The sequence below is a fragment of the Papaver somniferum genome, chromosome 9 (genome assembly GCF_003573695.1).
Source record: "Papaver somniferum cultivar HN1 chromosome 9, ASM357369v1, whole genome shotgun sequence".
In the NCBI taxonomy this organism is placed as follows: domain Eukaryota; kingdom Viridiplantae; phylum Streptophyta; class Magnoliopsida; order Ranunculales; family Papaveraceae; genus Papaver; species Papaver somniferum.
The window spans coordinates 3,534,563-3,556,920 of NC_039366.1; the positions used below are offsets into that span (position 1 = coordinate 3,534,563).

At 35.8% G+C, this 22,358-nt stretch overlaps 1 long non-coding RNA gene across 1 annotated transcript; it reads left to right on the top strand.

Moving 5' to 3' along the window:
- The first annotated feature begins 20,656 nt into the window (after window positions 1-20,656).
- Window positions 20,657-22,129, top strand: LOC113308852. Its single transcript, XR_003340133.1, has 2 exons — window positions 20,657-21,174; window positions 21,256-22,129. It is a non-coding gene; the product is annotated as an uncharacterized LOC113308852 (long non-coding RNA).
- Window positions 22,130-22,358: the final 229 nt, after the last annotated feature.

Consider the following 22,358-nt stretch of genomic DNA (forward strand, 5'->3'; position numbering starts at 1 on the left):
AAAAAGATTAGGATTTTTTCTAAAATACAAGGGTTGGAAGTTCTTAACTTGGCAAATAATCACTTCCAAGGCAGAACACCCGTAGCATTATTTGGTGATCCACAATACTCACCTTTAAGAATTCTTTCTTTAAGATCAAACAAGTTCAACGATTCAATCCCTACTGAAATTAATAATTTGAATCAACTTCAAATTCTGGATTTATCTAATAACAAACTCTCCGGTCATATTCCTAAACTATCAGTATGGAACTTGATGAATTTAACTTCAGGCTACCCTGAAGCGCTTAGGTATGCATTTAAAACTCAATCTCAGACGGTGATTAAGGATGAGTTAGATATTCAATTGCAGATGGTGATCAATGGGATCATGTTACAACTTCAAAAAATTTACAGTTATACCACGGGAATGGATCTATCTTGCAACATGTTTGATGGTAGCATTCCAACAGAGATAGGTCTGTTAAAAGGACTTGCAAGGCTAAATTTGTCCCACAATCTTTTATCAGGTAATATACCTGTGAGTATTGGAGATCTGTGTAATTTGGTTTCTTTGGACTTGAGCTTCAATAAAATATCGGGACAAATCCCAGAATCTTTCACGTCACTCGACTTTCTTGGATTTCTAAACTTATCTTACAATGAGTTGGGTGGAAAAATTCCAAAAAATACTTACTTTGACACGTTGGGTGTTGATGGTTGGGCTTTGGTTGGGAATGAATTATTTTTTGGAGAACCTACAAAGAAAACTAGCGAAATCGAAGACGATGATCAAGAAGATGCAAGAGAGAAATTGATATTGTACGGAGTTATTTTTTTAGGGTTTGGAGTTGGATTTTGGGAAAGGAGAAATTATGGTTTTCATATTGGAGATTCATTGATTTTATAGTAGCTATAATAATAAGATGTGCTTTCTGTAATAAATAATATTAATCCGTTTAGGTCTCCGGAAGACGGTTAGAAAAAATAAACGTAGATGGTTAATAACCAATAATGGAGTCCTCACAATTAAGTCTTTTTTGGATAGAGTTAAGATGCATGTAGCTTCTTTTGATGCAATATGCATTTTTTGGAAATCCTTTTGGAAAATTAATCTTTTTCAAAGAAATAAAACATTATTGTGAAAATGCTAAAATAATGTCATACCAGTCAGACGCAGGATTGGTTGCATCATCCATTCTATAAATCAAACGTGCATTTTCTGTAGTCCTAGTGGGTACTACCTCCTATGGATGGTAGGTGTCCTGACTTGGGGATTGATACTGATTATTTCAATGTTTGGGTGAGTAATACATATAACTCGATTAATATATTTTCAACATCTACAAAGTGTGAGGAGGGGTGTTGATGTAATTTTGTAGTGGTAAGTAAGGTGTTCGTTTCTCGGACTTGTTGAAATTAGATTTTAGACTTAATATAATATGTACAAGGAAAGCTGTCACAGTATCGAGAGGTACTGAGATTCAGGATTCCACCAAATTCCATTCATGTGACTCAATTAATAACTCCAATCAATTATAGCTCAACTATTAAAAATATGGACTCTTATTCTTTGCCAAAAATAGATTTTTAAAACTTTAGATGTAAATCACAAGCATGGTGTATCAAAAGCTCTTATGTCTAAGCATACACCATCAAACGAAATCACAACTAATTAGTGAAAATCATGAATCAATTAAAATAAGTGCAAAAAGTCATAAAGAATTATTAAAATTACCACATGCGTGAAATAGGGTTTCCTCCGTCATCCCAGTGTTGGGGTTTAGCTCCTCATATTAATCATGATCTCAAAATACATGTATAAAGCTCAAAAGTTGATTAAAAGGGAGTAAAACAATTGAACAGAAAAATCGCAACAGAAATAAATGTTGCAAAGGCGTTGTTCACTGTTACAAGAAGAACGATATATATGAAGTGTTGTTGAGACGGCAGCTGCGACCCCCAAAACTTTGTCGTAAACACTGTTGAAGAACGACTGTCTTCAGACGTCCGTTCTTCGTGTTCTTCAGCAGCAGCAGCAGAAACAGAGTTTGATCGAACTCTGGTTTCTTCTTCTTTGGCCCTCCTCAGGTTCCCAAACTCTCGACACCCCTTCTATATGACCCAACCAATCTATTTATATCAAAAAGGCCGATTAAATCTCTCCAAAATCTTCCAAAATCTCTTCCTTTCTCTTCACGGCAAAGTTGCGGCAATTTCTTGTTTTAGAATTTATACGCGTTTCTGAACTTTCCTTTTGATCCTAAACTCTTCCTTAGGTAGATACAAATCTTTGGATAGGTTTATAGCACTTTAATCTCTCTAAAATTCCCCAAAAAAGATCACACACGCGACTTTCCATATTTTGTTGTTGTGATAAAAATCCGTCGATTTAGCCCAGTATAATCGATTTCAACACCCGTATTAGATTCCTAGACCCATAAGGAGTCTATCCTATGAAATTAAGAGGTTTAATCGACCTCAAACTCCTCCAAATTACGATTGCCAAAACTTCCAAGAGAGCTTCTATTTTCCCGCCCAAATTCATAATTTGAACGTGAAGGGGAAAGGTTACCCCTTATCTAGTGGTCGCCCCTTATCCGCTTTTGGAGTCCGTATAACACTTTCCCTTGGGTGCGTTTAGTAATTTTTCTGCGATGTTTTCAACAATTTTCTCGGGGTTCCTCTGGGGTATTTCTGGGATGTCACTGGTACGTCTTCTACGGAGGTTCAAATGCCACGTTTTGAGCCAATTTCGCCGCAAAAGCTTATTTCTCCAAAAACACCTACAAAGAGATAAAATACCAAAATAAATACAAGAATGAGAACTATCAATATATAGAATCGAGACAAATTAGATACAAAAATGTGTATATCAGGAGTTGCAGAATTTTTCAAGGTAAATCTAGTTCTTCCTTGATCATTTGCCTTGTAGTTCGACGACATTTACAATTTTGGAAACTACGGAGGACGTAACTATGAACAAACCTAATGTTTCAGGTCAGATTGAGAAAACTAATTGTTATTGGAATCCTTCCATTGCCAAACAAGTCTAAGATCAATTTTAATGTTGTCTGGGTTTCCAGTTCTTTAATTTCTGATTTTGGTCTAATTTTAAGTAATTATGTAGGTACCAGTCAAGGAGCAAAATCAGGATTCTTTATAGTAACTTGTGCATATAAGGAAGTTGCTCCATCTCTCTTATAGGGACCTAAATTGGCTAAAGAAATGAACTTAAAATCTTTCTGGATGGAACGAAATCGCGAGAGAATTCCGGCTTACATGCACAGAGGAAGAATAACTTAATCAAATGGCGGAATAAGTTGATTCTCATACTGATTCATAACAATTTACACTGTTGAATTGGCCCGTACAGTGTATATATATATGCACCGATTCTAGGCTAAAAAAATTGCTGAAAACTTACCGTTTTCTCCACAAAGATTCTTTTGATGTAAACCAATTATGGACTTGACATTCATGAGATATCACAGACTCTATAATCGGTCTATATGGACATTTACATAAACCGATTCTAGCAAACCAACTAACAAAAACTAGTATATTGCTTCCAAACTAAAATGGTCGATGTGGGTAGAACATCAACTGATTTTGGTTAGATTTTCTTTAACCATAAAACACATCCAGTAAAATTAGTCGATGTGGGCATGAATCAATTGTTTTCGGCTTAACAAAATTTCGGTGCAATTGATGTGCTTTAATGTCTATGTGAAAAAGTGGGGGTCTAACAACACCACCCAATATTTCTCTTAGCAATCTGTATGGACTAACTCCGAAATAATTTCTAGAGAATCAACTAGACAGTCAGACTCAATCTAGGTAAAAGTATCTCAAGGAGTTAATATCTCTCTCTTGTTTTGATTTACTCAAGCTAATAGAAATCAGCGAGTCCTTATCAAACACAAGGAATAACTTGGACGGTACCAAAGACCAATGTTCAAGGATCAATCAATATCAATCAACCACCAAAAGTCGGATTTCCAATTGATTGATTCAAACGCACAACCTGTATTATTTCAATTATATAAACAAATATAATGCGGAAATAGAAATAACACAGACACCAGAATTTTGTTAACGAGGAAACCGCAAATGCAGAAAAACCCCGGGACCTAGTCCAGGTTGAATACACACTGTATTAAGCCGCTAAATACACTAGCCTACTCCAAGCTAACTTCGGACTGGACTATAGTTGAACCCCAATCAGTCTCCCACTGATCCAAGGTACAGTTGTACTCCCTACGCCTCTGATCCCAGCAGGATACTGCGCACTTGATTCCCTTAGCTGATCTCACCCACAACTAAGAGTTGCTACGACCCAAATTCGCAGGATTTGACAATAAACAAAACTGTCTCACACAGACAAGTCTATCAAAGGATCAATCTGTCTCCCACAGAAAAACCCTAAAGTTTTTGTTCCGTCTTTTGATAATAATCAAGGCGAACATAAACCAATTGATAATCCGATCTTATATTCTTGAAGAACAGACTAGATTAAACAATCACCTCACAACAATCTTAATCGTATGGTAGCGAAACAAGATGTTGCAGAATCACAAACGATGTGACGAAGGTCTTTCTGATTACTTTTATATCTTGCCTATCGGAGAACTCTCACGATCTCAAGCCAATCAATATGATTGTACTATTACGATAGAAGATGCAAGATCAGATCACACAACTACGATAAAAGTAGTATCGGTCTGGCTTCACAATCCCAATGAAGTCTTTAAGTCGTTAACTTGGTTTTAGAAGAAGAAAACCAAAGGTTAAAGGAGAAACGACTCTAGCACGCAAACTAGTATCGCACGTAAGGTGTGGGGATTAGTTTTGCATAATATTAGATGTCTCCTTTATATAGCCTTTGAAATCAGGGTTTTGCCTTAGTTACAAAGTAATCAATATTCATCGTTATATGAAAACCTGATTTAGATTCAAGCTAATATTTCTCAACCGTTAGATCGAAAACTTAGCTTGTCATACACAAATGACTATACACTTCTAGGTTTGTTAACCGCACCCAAACGTGTACATTGTTGGTTCAACAATAGTCTACCCAAAGAGGTTAACCATATGAGCGTTTCATACCAACCATGTTCTTCTTCACCATAACTAGTTTAATTGACTCAAATGAACTAGTTAAGAGAGTTGTTCAATTGCAAGGAAATCTTATGTAACTACACAAGACACAACTGAAGCAAAGATGATTTGATTCACTCGAATCGGTTCATGAACTTTATAGCCACGGTTTGCAAATGCATCCCTTAGTCTCTTAAGATTAATTTTAGAAGTCATATTTAGATATATAACCTTCTCAAGTTCGCAGACTAGGTTCGCGGACGTAAGACACCGGATAGAGTTTACAAAGTCCAGCAGAAATTCTCGGGTTCGAGAACTACGTCGGTTCGCGGGCAGGGTTCGCGTACTTGGCTCACGCAAGTAGTTTTTCAACTCCAGCAGAAATTCTCGGGTTTGAGAACTTCGGCATTTCGCGGACTTGGCACTTGCCATACTTCCGGTTCTCTTGATCAATAAAGTTCGAAAACTTCGGTTCAGGGAATCCATTGGTTATGTAATCTAAACTCTCATTCCAATCATTGAAACATTCTTAGAGGACGTTATATAGTTGTTACACTATTTCTCGTCAAAGCAATTTTCAAAATGATTGAAACATTCATGACTTTCGTCACTAGGTAAAGATAAACTTGGTCGAAGTGAAAAGCTTACCAACACATATTTCGAGATATAGATAGGAGAGGTATACTCAGCTAGAAATACTAAATGTGTATAATCTAGTCTATATATATGCATACGACTTTTGTCTCAAAGAGTAGGAGATATAATAGATAGACTTTTGACTGAAAGATAAGTTCAAGTCTCCACGTACCTTTTTGCCGAGAAGTTCCACCGGTTCCTTGAGTAGATCTTCTACTTGTATGATGAATCGCCTTGAAGTCCTTGAGCTCAACTACACTTACTATCCTAGTCCGAGACTTAGCTATAAGAGACTAGAAATCAAGACTTATAGTTTTGATCACTAACATTTATCAACATGCTTGAGATAGCAACGCATGCGAGTTTGACCGAGCACTGGTCTAACAATCTCCCCCTTTGTCAATTTTAGTGACAAAACTATCAATACATATGGAATACAAAAAACATAATGAAACTTTAGTAGCTCCTATTCCACATGTCTAATCTTCAACATTCCTCGAAATCTTCGTCACTTCCAAGTACTCCAATGATCCCAAAGGTTGTAAGTTTAGCATCACCGTTGTTGAAGATCCGTAGCTATAACAATGAGAAAGCATCGGTCTCGATCATTGTTATACAGTGTTATAGTATTACTACAATTGTCAAAGTCCAATTGTATCACATTTCAACAATAATACTATGGTGTTATGTATCACTCCCCCTTAGTCAATACTCCATCTCACATGAAAACCACTCCCCCTTACACAATGATCCAAAAACTATATGTATTTGTAGTGTGAACTACATATTAATTCTCCCCCTTTTTGTCAATAAAATTGGCAAAGGTACAAGAACGGGATCATAATGAAATTTCCGTAAGAGATATTTCATGACTGAGAGAAAAAAAACACACATCATCTTATTTAGATCAATCATATAGCCGAAGCTAACAACATTCATCAAGGAGTTTAAAGATAAAAGATAACCCCTCTAAAATTCCACAGCCGCACACCCCTCAAGATATGGTCATTATGCACAAGTTCAAAAGAACTCTCCCCCATTTGATGTCATACCCGAAAGAACAACAACGAGCGACCTTAATTTCAAGAGAAAAGAAGGATTTTTATTGGACACCAAAACCATGAGAATGATTTTTATATCCAAAACTCAATCAAATTATTCATAAGTAAACCCATGAATAATTCAATTGGAATACATAATCAAATTAAACACAAAATTGATCACTAGTCCAGAAAGGGGTATTAATCACGCTTTTAAATGACAGATTAATTACGTGAATAATATCTCACACACAAATTCCGTCATATAACCTGAAAATAGTGGGGTCCATCATTTAACATAAATAAACTGTCATTCTGAAACGTGATATTTTGTTAGGTGTGTGATTTAATAATGAACCGGTAAATGACAGAATGAGTCCGACACATACATTAGGTTTTTTTACACCCACCTCTAGTATTCTATGGTGTACCCAGAAGTGGCTATCCACCTGTAATCTTAACTCTCGTTCTACTACGGTACTACACGATTTCGGCTGTTATTAGTATCTCCCTCTCTCCCAATCCCGAAACAAACAGAATAAACCCTAGCTATCTCGCAGTCGGCCTCTTCCATCATTTCCTCTCTCTAGCTCACAGCCAGAACCTTACAGCCAAACTCGATCTCTCTTTCTCTTAAAATTTTATTCACAATCATAATTGGATCTTCATATTTCTCGTTTCGATCGACGTTTGCAGTTTTGGCTACTTGTTGCAGTGCTCATTCTTTTAAGCGAAACCAGTTTTTATCTGGTGGATTTCGTTAACGAAGATGATCATATTATCTCATGGGTCTTCTCTAATCCTATTACCAGGTCAAGCTCGAAACAAGAAATTTCGGTTAATCCAACTTCCACATCTCTCTTCCACCAGATTTGGTTTTGAATTTTAAAACCCTAGTTTTTTTAAGTAGGTTGATTTTTTTTTTCTTTGTAGGAATATTAATTGGATTCAGAAACAACCTAACGGAAACGATGAGGTAACCATTTCTTCAATTACTGGGGAATTGTTTTAGGGTTTATGAATGGATTGTTCAAAATTCTTATTTTGGGTTTATATGTTTGTGGTTAAAGGATTGTAATTTGGGTGATGTTATGGGTTTGATCTTTTTTTCAGCTAGCATTACTAATTGAACGGTGACTCTATTGTTTTGTGTATTTGTTGATTATATATGTGTTTTGTAAATGAATTACTAAAATTCCTTGCTATGAGTAAAATGTTTAAGGTCATATGGAATGGTACAGATCTTGTTCCAAGGATCAAATCAAATCATGTAAAATAATATGTTGTGAACCAGGGTGTAACATTTTACATAACTCTGGCTTTGAAACCAACTATAGGTGTTACTCTATTGATGTGCTAAAAACCTGCTCATATTGGCGTCTACAATATATAATTTACGAAATAGTTTAACATAATAAGCATTTGTATTTTGTAGACAAGCTATACTCAAAAGCCGAACTATAAATAGTAGTATACAGTGCTTCATATTTTCCTTGATTTCACTTCCTATAGTCCTATTGCATATAACCCAAGTTTCCACCATGGATTGTCTTACTTATTTTTTATCTTTTTCCTTTTCATTTTGTTATCTTGGCAGAAGATGGGAAAGTCATTGATGGGTTTTTTTTGTCCACGGCAGGTAAGTTGACAGTTTTATAGCATTATGTTGTCCTGCGTTCTTCCTGTTTTCACATGGTGAAAATACTTCAACTATCAGTTCAATCTTGCAAGTTGACATACTATATATGCTTTTCAATGCTTTGCAGGAAACTTTCATACAGAAATTGAGAAGAGTTGGGCAACTGAGATCATTTGTAGAATAAACTTGAGGTTGGGAAAGAATGTTCGATAGTGAACTCTGGACTCAAGTGTTTGTTTTCTCGTTCTCAACCAGTTAAGCTCTTTGTTGCATCATCACCCGACAGAACCTTCCTAGCTCACTTTTGAATTTGTCAGATATACAACTATATACAATCAGTGATGTACTAACCATATAATTTTCTTAGAATTGTACCCGACGACCCTTGCATGATTCACCTTTTCAGGTACAGAAAACCAACCAACTTTAGTGCCTTTGGTTTTCTCTCTTTCTCTTTATTTGTTCCTTTTTCCTGGGGATGTGTCATGTGGCTAGTAACAGTAACAACAGTATGTTGTGAGGCAGAGCTATGTAAAATAATATGTTGTGAGGAGATCTATCTAAAATAATATGTTGCTTGTTATAAACAGGTTGGTTTGACACGGCATTCCTAGATAATTGTTTGGATCTGTCCTAAGATGCCGCTACTGACTATATATCGTTGATTGGGCTGCATGGTTATGAGCTATTAGGTCAGATGGAGTCATATATCAACAAGGTATGTTTCCTTAGAAGGCTATTGCTTTATGTAAAGTTGTGGTAATTTCCCTTGCTTAGTTACCTTGTGAGTTTGACTTTCATCATGTAAAACCATAGATATACAACTGGGAGCTGGTATTAGTCGATTCCGGGATAGTTATATGCCTCACAGCTAACTGAATAAAATTTCCTTGTAATTGTGTGATGCACATTACTAGTATCGATAGTAAATTTTGCAGCGGTGGCTACTGATCATAACTTTTACTAGTGATCTTTTGTGTTGCAGTTGTTACTTATAGTCACCTTCAGGCAAGGATAACAATCTATAAGGTGTCTGCTAGTATTTAAATCAAATACCATGCTAATTGAGTTTTATCTGGTATGCATTATGTTGTGGATAATAGGTTTTCTGAACTTGTCGGACCCAACTTAGTCCATGGATCTGTCACTTTTACCTTAGAAAGGTAGTACAACTTTTACATATGCTCAATGCGAAATATTTGCATTCTAGTTTCCGTAACCTCTTGATCTCCTTCCATTTAGTTCTCAATCTTACACTCTTTTTCAAAAATATATTTTTGTAGGCACATTGGCTTTGTGACAAAGATTGTTTTTACTACAAGAAGCTCAAGAGGTTGTCAGTTTATGCTCAAGTCGGTAGGGAAGCTAGCTAGGAATGATCTTAGGAGGCTTAAAATGGTCTTCAAAGTTGTGCATGAGGTATAGTGCGATGGAGATGGAGTACTTGGTGATGTTTTAAGAAGAGGTGACATGATTAAGTGGCCAAACTCGAGTGGCAAATGGCAATGTGATAGAAGATTGAATTCAGTTTTAATGTTCAATGTATGACTTTGGGTTGCTAGATATACTTTCAATTTGTATTCGAGATTTTACTTTTTAAACGCTATGTCGGGAAATTAATAAGATTTTATTTCATTTTCAGAACTTTGTTTCATGTCCAGATTCAGTTGAACTGAAATTAATTTCAGATGGATCAAATCTGAATCTGATTGATTACAAAAGTCTGAATCAGTAGCCAAATTCACCACATCTGAATCCAAAAGTCTGAATCAGTAGCCGAAAAATGACGGAAGATTCTCGATTGAATTAGTAGTATTATTTTTATGAAAATGCCTTTTTAATGGCAGACATCAACCGTTATTTTATTTTACATATAATAATCGTGATACTTAATAATAGATTATGTGTGTGATTTCAAATCATGTTTTATTCGTCATATTTAATGACGCTTTTTATTTGTTATTTATAAAGAGTCACACCAAATAAATAATGGTTCGAATAACAGATGGAAACCGTGATAAATTACGTTTTATAACAGACTTCATCTGTGATTTGTAATCCCTTCTGGACTAGTGGATCAATTTAATTCATTGTGCTCAACATAAGTAAACTTACGGAGCAACGACTAAGATAACCATACAAGAGAGTGATTGGCTTAATCGTTCATATACTCAACACAAGAGAACTTGTGGAGTAATAACTAAATAATCAAGAAGATGATTAATTTAGTTCTAAATGCTCAACATAAAGTATCTCACGGAACAACCAACAAAGCTAATCAAGAATAATCAACTTGGTTGTATCGTGCTCAACATAAAATACATTACGGAGGCTCACAGTAATACAAAAACATGGATCAATGAAGATCAATACCGTGGAATACACAAGGATTCAATCTTTTGCACAAGCATATACAATAACAATAATCTTTGGATACAAAAGATTTTAACCTATCTTCCGTCAAAGATTGAAAATATAGGCTTAACTTTTGTAAATGTCAAAAGTCTATTCATCCTTAAATCAATACATGAATACCGATCGTGAACGACTTTACTTTTGACAAAATATGGGACAACATAGTTCACAGACGCAAACACCAATATCCCATAACAAGTTGCAATATAATAAATCAAAAATATTGCAAAACATCATCCTCCAAATAGTTTTTAGAATTTAAACCAAAAACGTAAAAACAAAAAGATGAAAATAATAGCTATGTGTAGTCACAATCATCGCTATTCAAAGCACTAGTTATTCTTCCTATAATTAAAAAGAAGACTTACTAGGCAACTAAACTAACACACGAAGCTTGATTTAAAACACCTTAAACCTTGTCATCAAAGAGAGATTGAACATGGACGAGTTCATTTGTTGCCTTCTTTGGTTCGTTTTTCAGAAAACCAAGATTCCTTGTTGCAATCCCGAGATGCTCACGAACAACTTCAAAATCATGAAGAAGATTTCTTACCAGTTGTGAAGACAATTGAACTGGTAGTTTGTTTTCATGATCAACAACATGAAAGCATGTTATGGAGACATCAATCAATTCACTGGTCTTATCCTGCTTGACTTCAACAACCTTGTTGCTTTCATCCATTGTGTACACCCAAAAAGAATTCAACTGAATCTTTTAACCTTATGGATTACAATATTTATAAAGCATTCAAAAACCCTAGGAACCATAGCGTTCGTGTGGGTCCAGTGTGTGTACAAGCGGTCAACCATCAGTGAAAGGGATGAACAAGAAAAAAAAAAGGAAAAAGAAAAGTTAACTCTTAAAAAAAACACAACCTCAAAGCACTCTTGCCAACATTCTCAAGATAAGCAACTTGAGAACAAAGAGCATCCTTCTTGTTTAAAAGATGGATGCAACCCTATGCAGTCATAGTGCATTAAGATAAGCATTTGGCTCATCATCATTGACTTCGTCTTTCTTTCCTTCCAGGGGATTTAGAGAAGAATCACACATCATAGTTGAAGAAGGTTTAACAAGAGAGGAGCCAGTTGCTATCCAAGTCTTTTTGATGCCCCGTTTGAGTTTCTTTATGCTGATCTTAAGTTCTGTGACTCGATTATTAATATGCATGAAGCCTGGATCAAGAGTCTTGGTACCACATTCTTCTTCAGGACGAGACAAGGAATTTACCCTTCTTTTCCTATGCCTTTTTCTCTTTTCAGAGTTATTTAGGAAATCAATAGCTCTACTGTTGTTCTTCCTCCTACGTTTGTTGGCGTTTTTTTGATCCAGCAGCACAATCAAGAAGGAACTTACTACGGCGTCTTATTTGATTGTAGAAACTGTTTTTTGGCCCAACAAAATGAGGGACAGGTTTAGTAACTTCTTTAGACACCCATGTAAGAATGTTGTGAAGTTTTTCATTCTTAATCCGAAAACAACATTTCTGCTCAGGATGTCCTTTGTTTTCGCAGTAATAGCAGTTCAAGGGTTTGCTTGTCTTTATGCGAGTCGATTTAGAGGGAGAAAAATTCTTGCCTTTAGATATATTCCATGCTGCGAGCGGTTTTTCACATGAGGAATTTTCGCTAGCTTTAACAAAATTAATCTTACTAGTTCTTGGAGCGTCTATTCCTTTATAGCCCAGACCACGTGTATCACGATGTTCTTTACATGCTCCAATAATAAAAGATAATTTTGTAGAGCTCGAATTGAACCTTATTAGATTCTCTTCCAGTGATTTTACATTATCAAGAGCAGCAACAAGATCAATTTCCAAGGATTTTTCTTTGGAAAGGAGACTGAGTTCTTTGTCATTAAAACATTTTTGTTGAGAGTCATATCTTGCATCAGCATCTACAAGTTTTTCTTTCGAAAAGCCGATATTTCGGAGAAGATTATCAAATTCAGACCTTTTTATGCGTAAATCTTCATCACGATCTTTAACGATAGATTTTAGGAGTCTATACCCACCATCGTATCCTTTAAAGAGTTTTCTCAACTTTCTGTTTTCTTGACAAAGAGGAGCCATATATTTTCTCAAGCAAGTTGTTGACTTCTTCTCTTTCAAAGATTGATTAAACATCTTGATGTATTGAGCAACTTCCTCATCAACACTTTGCCCTTCTTCTGAATCACCATCATCTGAAAGATCAACCAATTGTTCATCAAGACATTTTTTCCAATCGAATGCAGATTCAGACAAAGGACAAGAGACAAAGGTTTTCTTAGAGGTTGCAGGACTTTGAAACCCATCAAAGTAACTTTGAACTGATGTTGCGTCATTGGAGATAAAAATGTCCATCCTCAGATCGCCACAAACACAGACTTTTGAGGTCTTAAACGTGTTTGCCTACTCTGATACCAATTGAAAAAGCGAAGGTCTAACAACACCACCCAATATTTCGTTTAGAAATCTGTGCGGACTAACTCCGAAATACTTTCTAGAGAATCATCTAGACAGTCAGACTCAATCTAGGTAAAAGTATCTCAAGGAGTTAATATCTCTCTCTTGTTTTGATTTACTCAAGCTAATAGAAATCAACGAGTCCTTATCAAACACAAGGAATAACTTGGACAGTACCAAAGACCAATGTCCAAGGATCAATCAATATCAATCAACAACCAAAGGTCGTATTTCCAATTGATTGATTCAAACACACAATCTTTATTATTTCAATTATATAAACAAATATAATGCGGAAATAGAAATAACACAGACACCAGAATTTTGTTAATGAGGAAACCACAAATGCAGAAAAACCCCGGGACCTAGTCCAGATTGAATACACACTGTATTAAGCCGCTAAATACACTAGCCTACTCCAAGCTAACTTCGGACTGGACTATAGTTGAACCCTAATCAGTCTCCCACTGATCCAAGGTACAGTTGTACTCCCTACACCTCTGATCCCAGCAGGATAATGCGCACTTGATTCCCTTAGCTGATCTCACCCACAACTAAGAGTTGCTACGACCCAAATTCGCAGGATTTAACAATAAACAAATCTGTCTCACACATACAAGTCTATCAAAGGATCAATCTGTCTCCCACTGAAAAACCCTAAAGTTTTTGTTCCGTCTTTTGATAATAATCAAGGGGAACAGGAACCAATTGATAATCCGGTCTTATATTCCTGAAGAAAAACCTAGATTAAACAATCACCTCACAACAATCTTAATCGTATGGTAGCGAAACAAGATGTTGCAGAATCACAAACGATGAGACGAAGGTATTTCTGATTACTTTTATATCTTGCATATCAGAGAACTCTCATGATCTCAAGCCAATCAATATGATTGTACTATTACGATAGAAGATGCAAGATCAGATCACACAACTACGATAAAAGTAGTATGGGTCTGGATTCACAATCCCAATGAAGTCTTTAAGTCGTTAACCTGGTTTTAGAAGAAGAAAACCAAAGGTTAAAGGAGAAATGACTCTAGCACGCAAACTAGTATCGCACGTAAGGTGTGGGTATTAGTTTTGCACAATACTAGATGTCTCCTTTATATAGCCTTTGAAATCAGGGTTTTGCCTTAGTTACAAAGTAATCAATATTCACCGTTAGATGAAAACCTGATTTAGATTCAAGCTAATATTTCTCAACCGTTAGATCGAAAACTTAGCTTGTCATACACAAATGACTGTACGCTTTTAGGTTTGTTAACCGCACCCAAACGTGTACATTGTTGGTTCAACAATAGTCTACCCAAAGAGGTTAACCATATGAGCGGTTAATACCAACCATGTTCTTCTTCACCATAACTAGTTCAATTGACTCAAATGAACTAGTTAAGAGAGTTGATCAAGAGAAACGGAATGTGGCGCGAGCCAATTCCACGAAATGGCGGAAGTTCTCGACCCGAGAATTTCTGCTGGAGTTTGTGAACTCCCTCCGTGAGCTTAAGTCCGCGAACCCAGTCCGCGAACTTGAGTAGGTTATATCTAAAATCGGTTGTTCTTGAACTCATGTTTATATAAACTAAGGAATGCTTTTGCAAACCGTGGATATAAAGTTCATGAACCGATTCGAGTGAATCAAACCATTTTTGTTTCAATTGTGTCTTGTGTAGTTAAATAAGACCTAAGCAATTGAACAACTCTCTAACTAGTTCATTTGAGTCATTTGGACTAGTTATGGTGAAGAGGAATATGGTGGATATGAAAGTAATCATATGGCTAACCATTTGGTTAATTATTGTTGAACCAACAAATGTTAATATTTGGGAACGGTTACATAAACCCAAAATTGGACATTTCATTTGTGTGTAACAAGCTAAGGTTTCGATCCAACGATTGAGAAATATTAGCTTGAATCTAATCAGGTTTTCATTTAACGGTGAATATCGAATTCTTTGTTACCAAGCTAACATTGATTGCAAACCTTGATTTGAAAGACTATATAAGGGAGAACTCTAGCAACTGGGAAACCTAATACCCACACCTTATATGTGATACTAGTTGTGCTAAGATAGAGTCGATTCTCCTTTAACATTTGGTTTCTTCTTCTAAACCAGGTTAACGACTTAAAGACTTCATTGTGATTGTGAAGCCAGACCGATACTACTTTTCTTGTAGTTGTGTGATTTGATCTTGCTGTTTCTATCGTTTTGAGTACAATTGGAATAATTGGCTTGAGATTTATATCTCTGATAGGCAAGATAGAAAAGTAATCACAAACAATTCGTCTCATCGTTTGTGATTCCGCAATATCTTTTTTCGCTGCGTCGATTAAGATTATTGTGAGGTGATTGATAATACTAGGTTATTCTTAGGGAATACAAGTCTGGGTTATCAATTGGTTCCTGTTCACCTTGATTTATCAAAAGACAGAACAAAACTCGTAGGTATATTCATGGGAGACGTATTTATCTATTACCATAGACTTTTTTGTGTGATACAAATTTGTTTATTAAAGTCTTCGACTTTGGATCGTAGCAACTCTTAGTTGTGGGTGAGATCACCTAAGGGAATCAAGTATGTAGCATCCTGCTGAGATCATAGGCGTAGGAGCATAATTTTACCTTGCATCAATGTGAGATTGATTGGAGTTCAACTACAGTCCATACCGAAGTTAGTTTGGAGTAGGCTAGTGTCTGTAGCGGCTTGATACAGTGTGTGTTCAATCTGGACTAGGTCCCGGGGTTTTTCTGCATTTGCGGTTTTCTCGTTAACAAATTTTTGGTGTCTGTGTTATTCCTTTTCCGCATTATATTTTGTTATATAATTGAAATATCACAGGTTGTGCGTTGTTCAATCAATTAGAATATCCGACCTTTTGTTTGTTGATTTAAATTGATTGACACTTGGATATTGGTCTTTGGTAGCATCCAAGTTATCTCTCTTTGATAAAGACTCGCAGATTTCTATTTGCTCGAGTAAAGATCAAATCGAGATATTGAGATATAAACTCTTTGATATACTTTTTTCTAGATTGATCTGACTGTCTAGTCGATTCTCTAGAAAGTATATTGGAGTTTGTCCATACAGATTGTTAAGCGAAATATTGGGTGTGGTTGTTGTATCCCCGCTTTTTCAGAAGTTTACTCGAAGACTTGAAGAATGTGAAGAAGTAACAAGCTACAACGACGACATCATACTTCCTCTTAAGGTTAGTAATATTTTGACTTGAACTGTTTCATTCCTAACGTATCTTTCAAGTCGTGCTATATTGAAAACATAACTGAGAAACTGTGAATGATTATACTCTAGTAGTGTGACATAGTGTTAAGGAATTAGAATACCAAGTATAACACTTATCTTTTGAACTTCGTATATAAGACATCGACATAATCGTATGAATGTTATTGTGATTATGTGTATGGGTGAAGGTGAAGATTTCATCCTAGGAAATAATGTTTTACATTTTTTAAAGGAAGTACATTCATGAACTTGTTTTATAAATAGAAATGGAAATCGCTAGGCTTATTGGTTTTGTTATTCATTGTATATCTTTGGTTTACCAATATGTGTGAGTTAGTAGAACCGATCATAGCTTGTTATGTATCTTGGTAAAACTAGTCACAGTGCCTGACTTATGCATTGGGATGCCTTTTATTAGTGTAACCGATCCTAAGTAATTAATCACCTAAGATGGTATGATCGATATTTGTAATTGGTGTAACCGATCCTAGTAATTGGTATGACCAATCACAAAAGAGTTGTGTAATCGATCCTTGTAATTGGCGTAACCGGTCCTGGTAATTGGTGTAACTGATCCTAGTCACTTGTGTAACCGATCACAAGTAATACCATGAGAATATGGTAATCGGTCCTGGTAATTGACGTAACCGATCCTGGTAACTGATGTAACCGGTCCCAGTAACCATATTAAGGTAGAACCGATCCTTGTGTTTCGTAGAACCGCAAACCCATGATTAGTGTATTGATATTTGATCAATCACATAGTTGTTTTTGGAATACAGATGAACCAATTCTAAACTTGTTTGGAAGTGTGGTATAATCGATTCCAAGATTGTAAATATGAAAAAGGATTTACAAAGAAAAAATAGATGTCGACATACTTTGAACATGTTCAGTAACTCTTATCTTTTAGATTATTGATAAAGGGAAAGCTGGTTTATTTGTGGGGAAAGTTGATCTTTAGACAAAATATAATGACTTGGGGTTAAATAAAATATGTACACGACTGAATGCAATTTTGTTGGTTTGATACTTCTTCTTCTTGGAATGTCATTTTTCTGATCCTAACTCATTAGACTTTTTCGATGAGAATTTTCACTAGTTAAAGTTACGGCATCATAATGATGATTATGTGGCATGATCGTTCCAAATCACCATTAATATATATATAAAGAGAGATCACATCAAATAAGAAAAAAACACCCTTTCTACATGTCGTCGGAGGTCCGAAGAAAAACCTATCTAGAGATCTCAATTGGAAATGGCACCGAAGAAAGAGAAGGCTCAATTACCATCTTCCAATCGGAGCAAACCAGCCAAATCAAGGACAGCAAAAGGAGATCGCGAACAACATGGTTTTATTTGATCAAGCAAGTTATGATACATCTTATTTCTGAAGCTTCTAAATACAAGCTTATTACTCCTTCAGCTTTGTCTGACACTCCGAATTAATGGATCCCTAGCTCGTAGGACAATCAAGGGTTTAATCTAGATGGTTTCAGCAGATTTACACCAAAGCCAAAAACAAATGGAAGAGCACCAAGAAATTACTAAAACAAAATCTACCAGAAAACACATTCTTTGCTAGTTCTATTTTTGTTGTTTTTCTATAGATTAGTACGTAAGCTATGAGGGTTACATTTTAAACAACCACCGGGAAACACATTCTAAGATCACGTCAACATTTTAGGTATTTGATTCTTATTGTGACCATCATCATCACTAACTACATTAAATATTCTTAATTAAAGGTAAACAAAATATCATGTATCTTGAAACCTTCATGAATTGCTTTACAACAAATAATTTATTTGAACCTTACCAATTAATTAAGAGGGAAAATTCAACGTAAATAATTTTAATTTTGGTAGAAGATGAAAACGTTACTTGGAATGCATGACAGGTGAAATTGTTATTGCTTCAAAAAAAAATTTGTTAGATGCGGATGATATCAAGAAGTTGTCTATTTCCACCCTAAAGATGTTCCTTAATAACTCAAGGAGATCCCGGACCGAAATAAATTAAGAATCTTATGCATATCTCTTGGAAAATAAAAATTGGTAGTGTGCATTTACTAATTGGAGATTTTCTAGCGAGATTTCGGAAATATTGGACAAAGCATTTCCAGGAATTATGAAAACCGATTTGGGCATTTATTGCATATCTTAAGAATAATTTGGTTTTGGAAATTCCTTGGTCCAAACATCCTTGGTCTATAAATACCCAAGTTTGGATTTTGAGAAAACTATCCTAAGAGTTAGGAAAACTTCATCTTTTTGTTGTTTATGGTGGAGCCGTCTATTTGGAGAGGATAGTACCCTAATTAGGATAAATTTCTTACGACCGCTCGTTTAAAGACTTCTGTGGGATCAAGAAGCGTTTACGAGTACCGTTGGTGGGAAACTGGATAATTGCAGTTTATTTTAGTTTTCGATTTATTTGACGGTTGTTGAACTTTGATTGCGCCTAGTTTGTTTATTCTTGAAAATATCCTCTTCTGATATAAGATACACTCAAACTAGATCGAAGTTTCGACGGGATCTTTAGAACTGTTTGTAGATCTAAAGACGTCTTGTGATAATCCATTGTTAACAGATTCCGTTATGTGTGTGATTGATCACAAAAGACTCAAGTGGTGTTGTGCAGGTTTTTATTGAAGATTAAAGAAGATTTGAAGACAAAGAAGATTTCTGATTTGGTTTTTATATGTTTGGGTGTGCACAAACCTTGATCGGCTGGGATCCAACTAGAATCGGATTTATTCGATTGATTAGTTGTGTAAGATCGGCATCACCTTATAGTTTCTTGTTTGATTCTATATTGATTGATTGCAAATTTAAACTCTGCTACTTCGGTAGTTGTTGGATAGATTGATCTGACCAGGCAAAGGAGTTTATTTGTTAAACAGAAGAGCCTTTGCTTATGGCTTGAGATATCTTCATCTGAAAGAATCAAGAGAGTTGTTACCAAACAGATTTGTTGTTCCTTTATTGTTTGGAATACTATCCAAAGGAATTGTTCTAGTGCATGCACTTATTGAATGTCGGAAGTGCAGGGATACTGAAGAAACTAGGTGAACTATAGGTTTAGTTGCTAGGTCTCAACTATACGAAGTTTGTTAGATTTTGTATAGCGGCTTAATTCTGAGAGTATTCAATTCTAGACTAGGTCCTGGGAGTTTTCCGCATTTGCGGTTTCCTCGTTAACAAAATCTTTCCGTGTCATTTACTTTTGTTTTTCGTAATTATAATTGTTGTTATTAAAATTTAAAATAAACTACACAAACATTAACTCTCTATTACTTGATAGTGATCCTATAGAGTTTGGTTAAGTCCAAACCTATTATCAATTAATCACACTTTGATTGTTGTATTGTCTCGATCTTGTATCCATAGACGATCACACAAAGTGTGAATACCAATTTGTTGTATTGTCTCGACTTTGTCCATAGACAATCACTTTCGGCAAGAAGACTTATAGGTGGATAATTTAGAGATTGTGATGTATTTGGGTATCCTCGTCTTTTCAAATGTAGGGCAATCTGATAATTTTATTGGCAACCAAATTTGGGTGGACCTCAAATTAAAGGGATATGCCTCAAACTAGAACGGTAAATTAACTAGATGTCTCTTTTGTAACCTGTTACTAGATAAGAAATACTTGAGCACTATAAAAATACATGATAAATGAAGAACTTGTCTGACTTAACTAGATGTCGTTCGTATGTCATGTTGCTAGATTACAAATACTCAAGCAACACGGCAATTGTTCCGAAATCTCCTCTTCTTTAAAACACTAAATCATATGAGCTTCCACGTCGCACGGTGAATATGACATCCCCTCAAATTAAATTAGATAAAAGCTTTCACACAGATCAATTCTGGAGAGGACAAGTGGCGGAACTCCATTGGGTGAGACATTAAAAAATCGATTGCACTTTGTTTACACCCTATATTTAACTGGCCATTAATAACGCCGTTAGAAAAAACGTGAGTACACAATACTTCTTTCAGCTTTTGTGCCTAAATAATTCATTACACTTTGTTTACACCGAATCTTAACTGGACGTTAATTGACGACGTTAGTGTGGACAGTACCTACATCAAACTAGACCTAAGGCTAATGGAGATACCGATATATCAAAGAGACATTATTCTCTTCTTCTTCTTCTTCTTTTTCTTCTGTTCTTCATCTCTTTCTCCCGTCGAATTCAATTCCAAAGTTCTAGATGAATCGAGCTTTTTTTTGTGAGTGATTCATGTAAATATTGAGATCTAGATAAATCTAAGAAGAGGGTGATGAATCTGGAAGCTAATTTAGAAGAAATAGAAATTAGGGTTTCCTCCTGCCATACATTTCTTCTTCTTCTGTAACAAACTCCTACCATACTTTTCTTCTCCGACAAACCATGGTTTTTCCTCATGAATCAATTGAGTTGTTGCCGTCAATTTGAAAAATGAGTCTCGAGATTTCACAAAAAAAAAAAAAGGGTAAAATCTCCATCTCTTTCCCTACGAATCTCTTTAGGGTTTTCAGATAAGAACTGATTTGATGTTTGAAACGATTTATGTAAGCTTTCTCTGGGAGAGAATATCAGTTTCTGTTTATTTTTTTTAGGGTTTTGTGAGATTCTATTTGGATTGATTCTCTGTGGGATTTGTTCTCAACAACAGAAGGTAATGATTTCTTAGTTAGTTTTCGTTTTATGTTATGAAGTTCTAATGGAATACGGTAATGATTAAATTATTTTATTTTAGGTGGACGATAAACCCTCATCTTTTGCGAACCTAATTTTCTCCAGCGATCTCCACTACCTCCTTTCTTCTCCTAATCAGGTGTGAATTTTATCAGGTGGATGAGTTACGACTAGATTGGTTATCTACCGAAGGCAAAATTGTGCATCGCGAAGCCAACCAACACAAGGAATATCTGTTGCTACATACATGAAGTTGTGGAGCTGCTGCGACGTGCAAATCAATCTATGAATATTAATGTTGTTCTGGCATACCCGTTGTTGATGTTGCGCGAATGGAGCTGATGCAATCTACTGAAGTGACGTGCCCGTTGCTTCTGCATACATGTTGTTGTTGCTACGTGCTGCTCCCACTGCTTTGTACCTGCGCACCTGCTGATGTAGCTGCTCCGTGCGTGCTGTTGTTGCTGCTGGGCGCATAAAGCTGCATGTGTATCTGATGTGCTGCGAAAAAGGTGCTACTACCCCAGTACCTGCCTGTCGTGCAACTGCCAGTTTTCCTTCGAACAAGGTGCTCTTGCTGCGAAACTGTTGTTGGTGCGAACAAGCTTATGTACCTGCTGCCGAGCAAGCAAGGCATTGTTGTTGCAGCTGCTGTTCCGCGTACTGCTGATGCTACCTTTTGATGTGGTGTTCCTGATGGAAATTAGGGATCCATTTATTATTCTTCTTGACCACCCAAAATATTTCACCCTTTCTCTCTGCCCTTTTGATTTATTTGTTTTCTTCATTATATGATTACGTTAACAATATGGTTCTGTGCACAAAAGCCTCAGTTTCTTAACAATACAATTCGAATTGCGAGAATCTTATTGTATTGAATTATCTATTCATTTCTTAGTGGACGGCTTCTCATCTGGTGAAGGGGAACCCTTTGATTTGTCACGTGTGGTTATTTTTATCATGCGGTTATGGCAGGAACAAAAATTAAGGATTTACAAGACCCCTAATTTGTCTAGAAAATTAGTACAACCAGTATTAGCAACCTACATATTAGACATGGGAGAAAGGAAACGTATATGATATAAATATTCCATGCAAATGTTCGGAAGGAGAAAATCAAGAATCCGAGCCATGGGTGAGGCGAAGTACAGCCACCCCAAATCA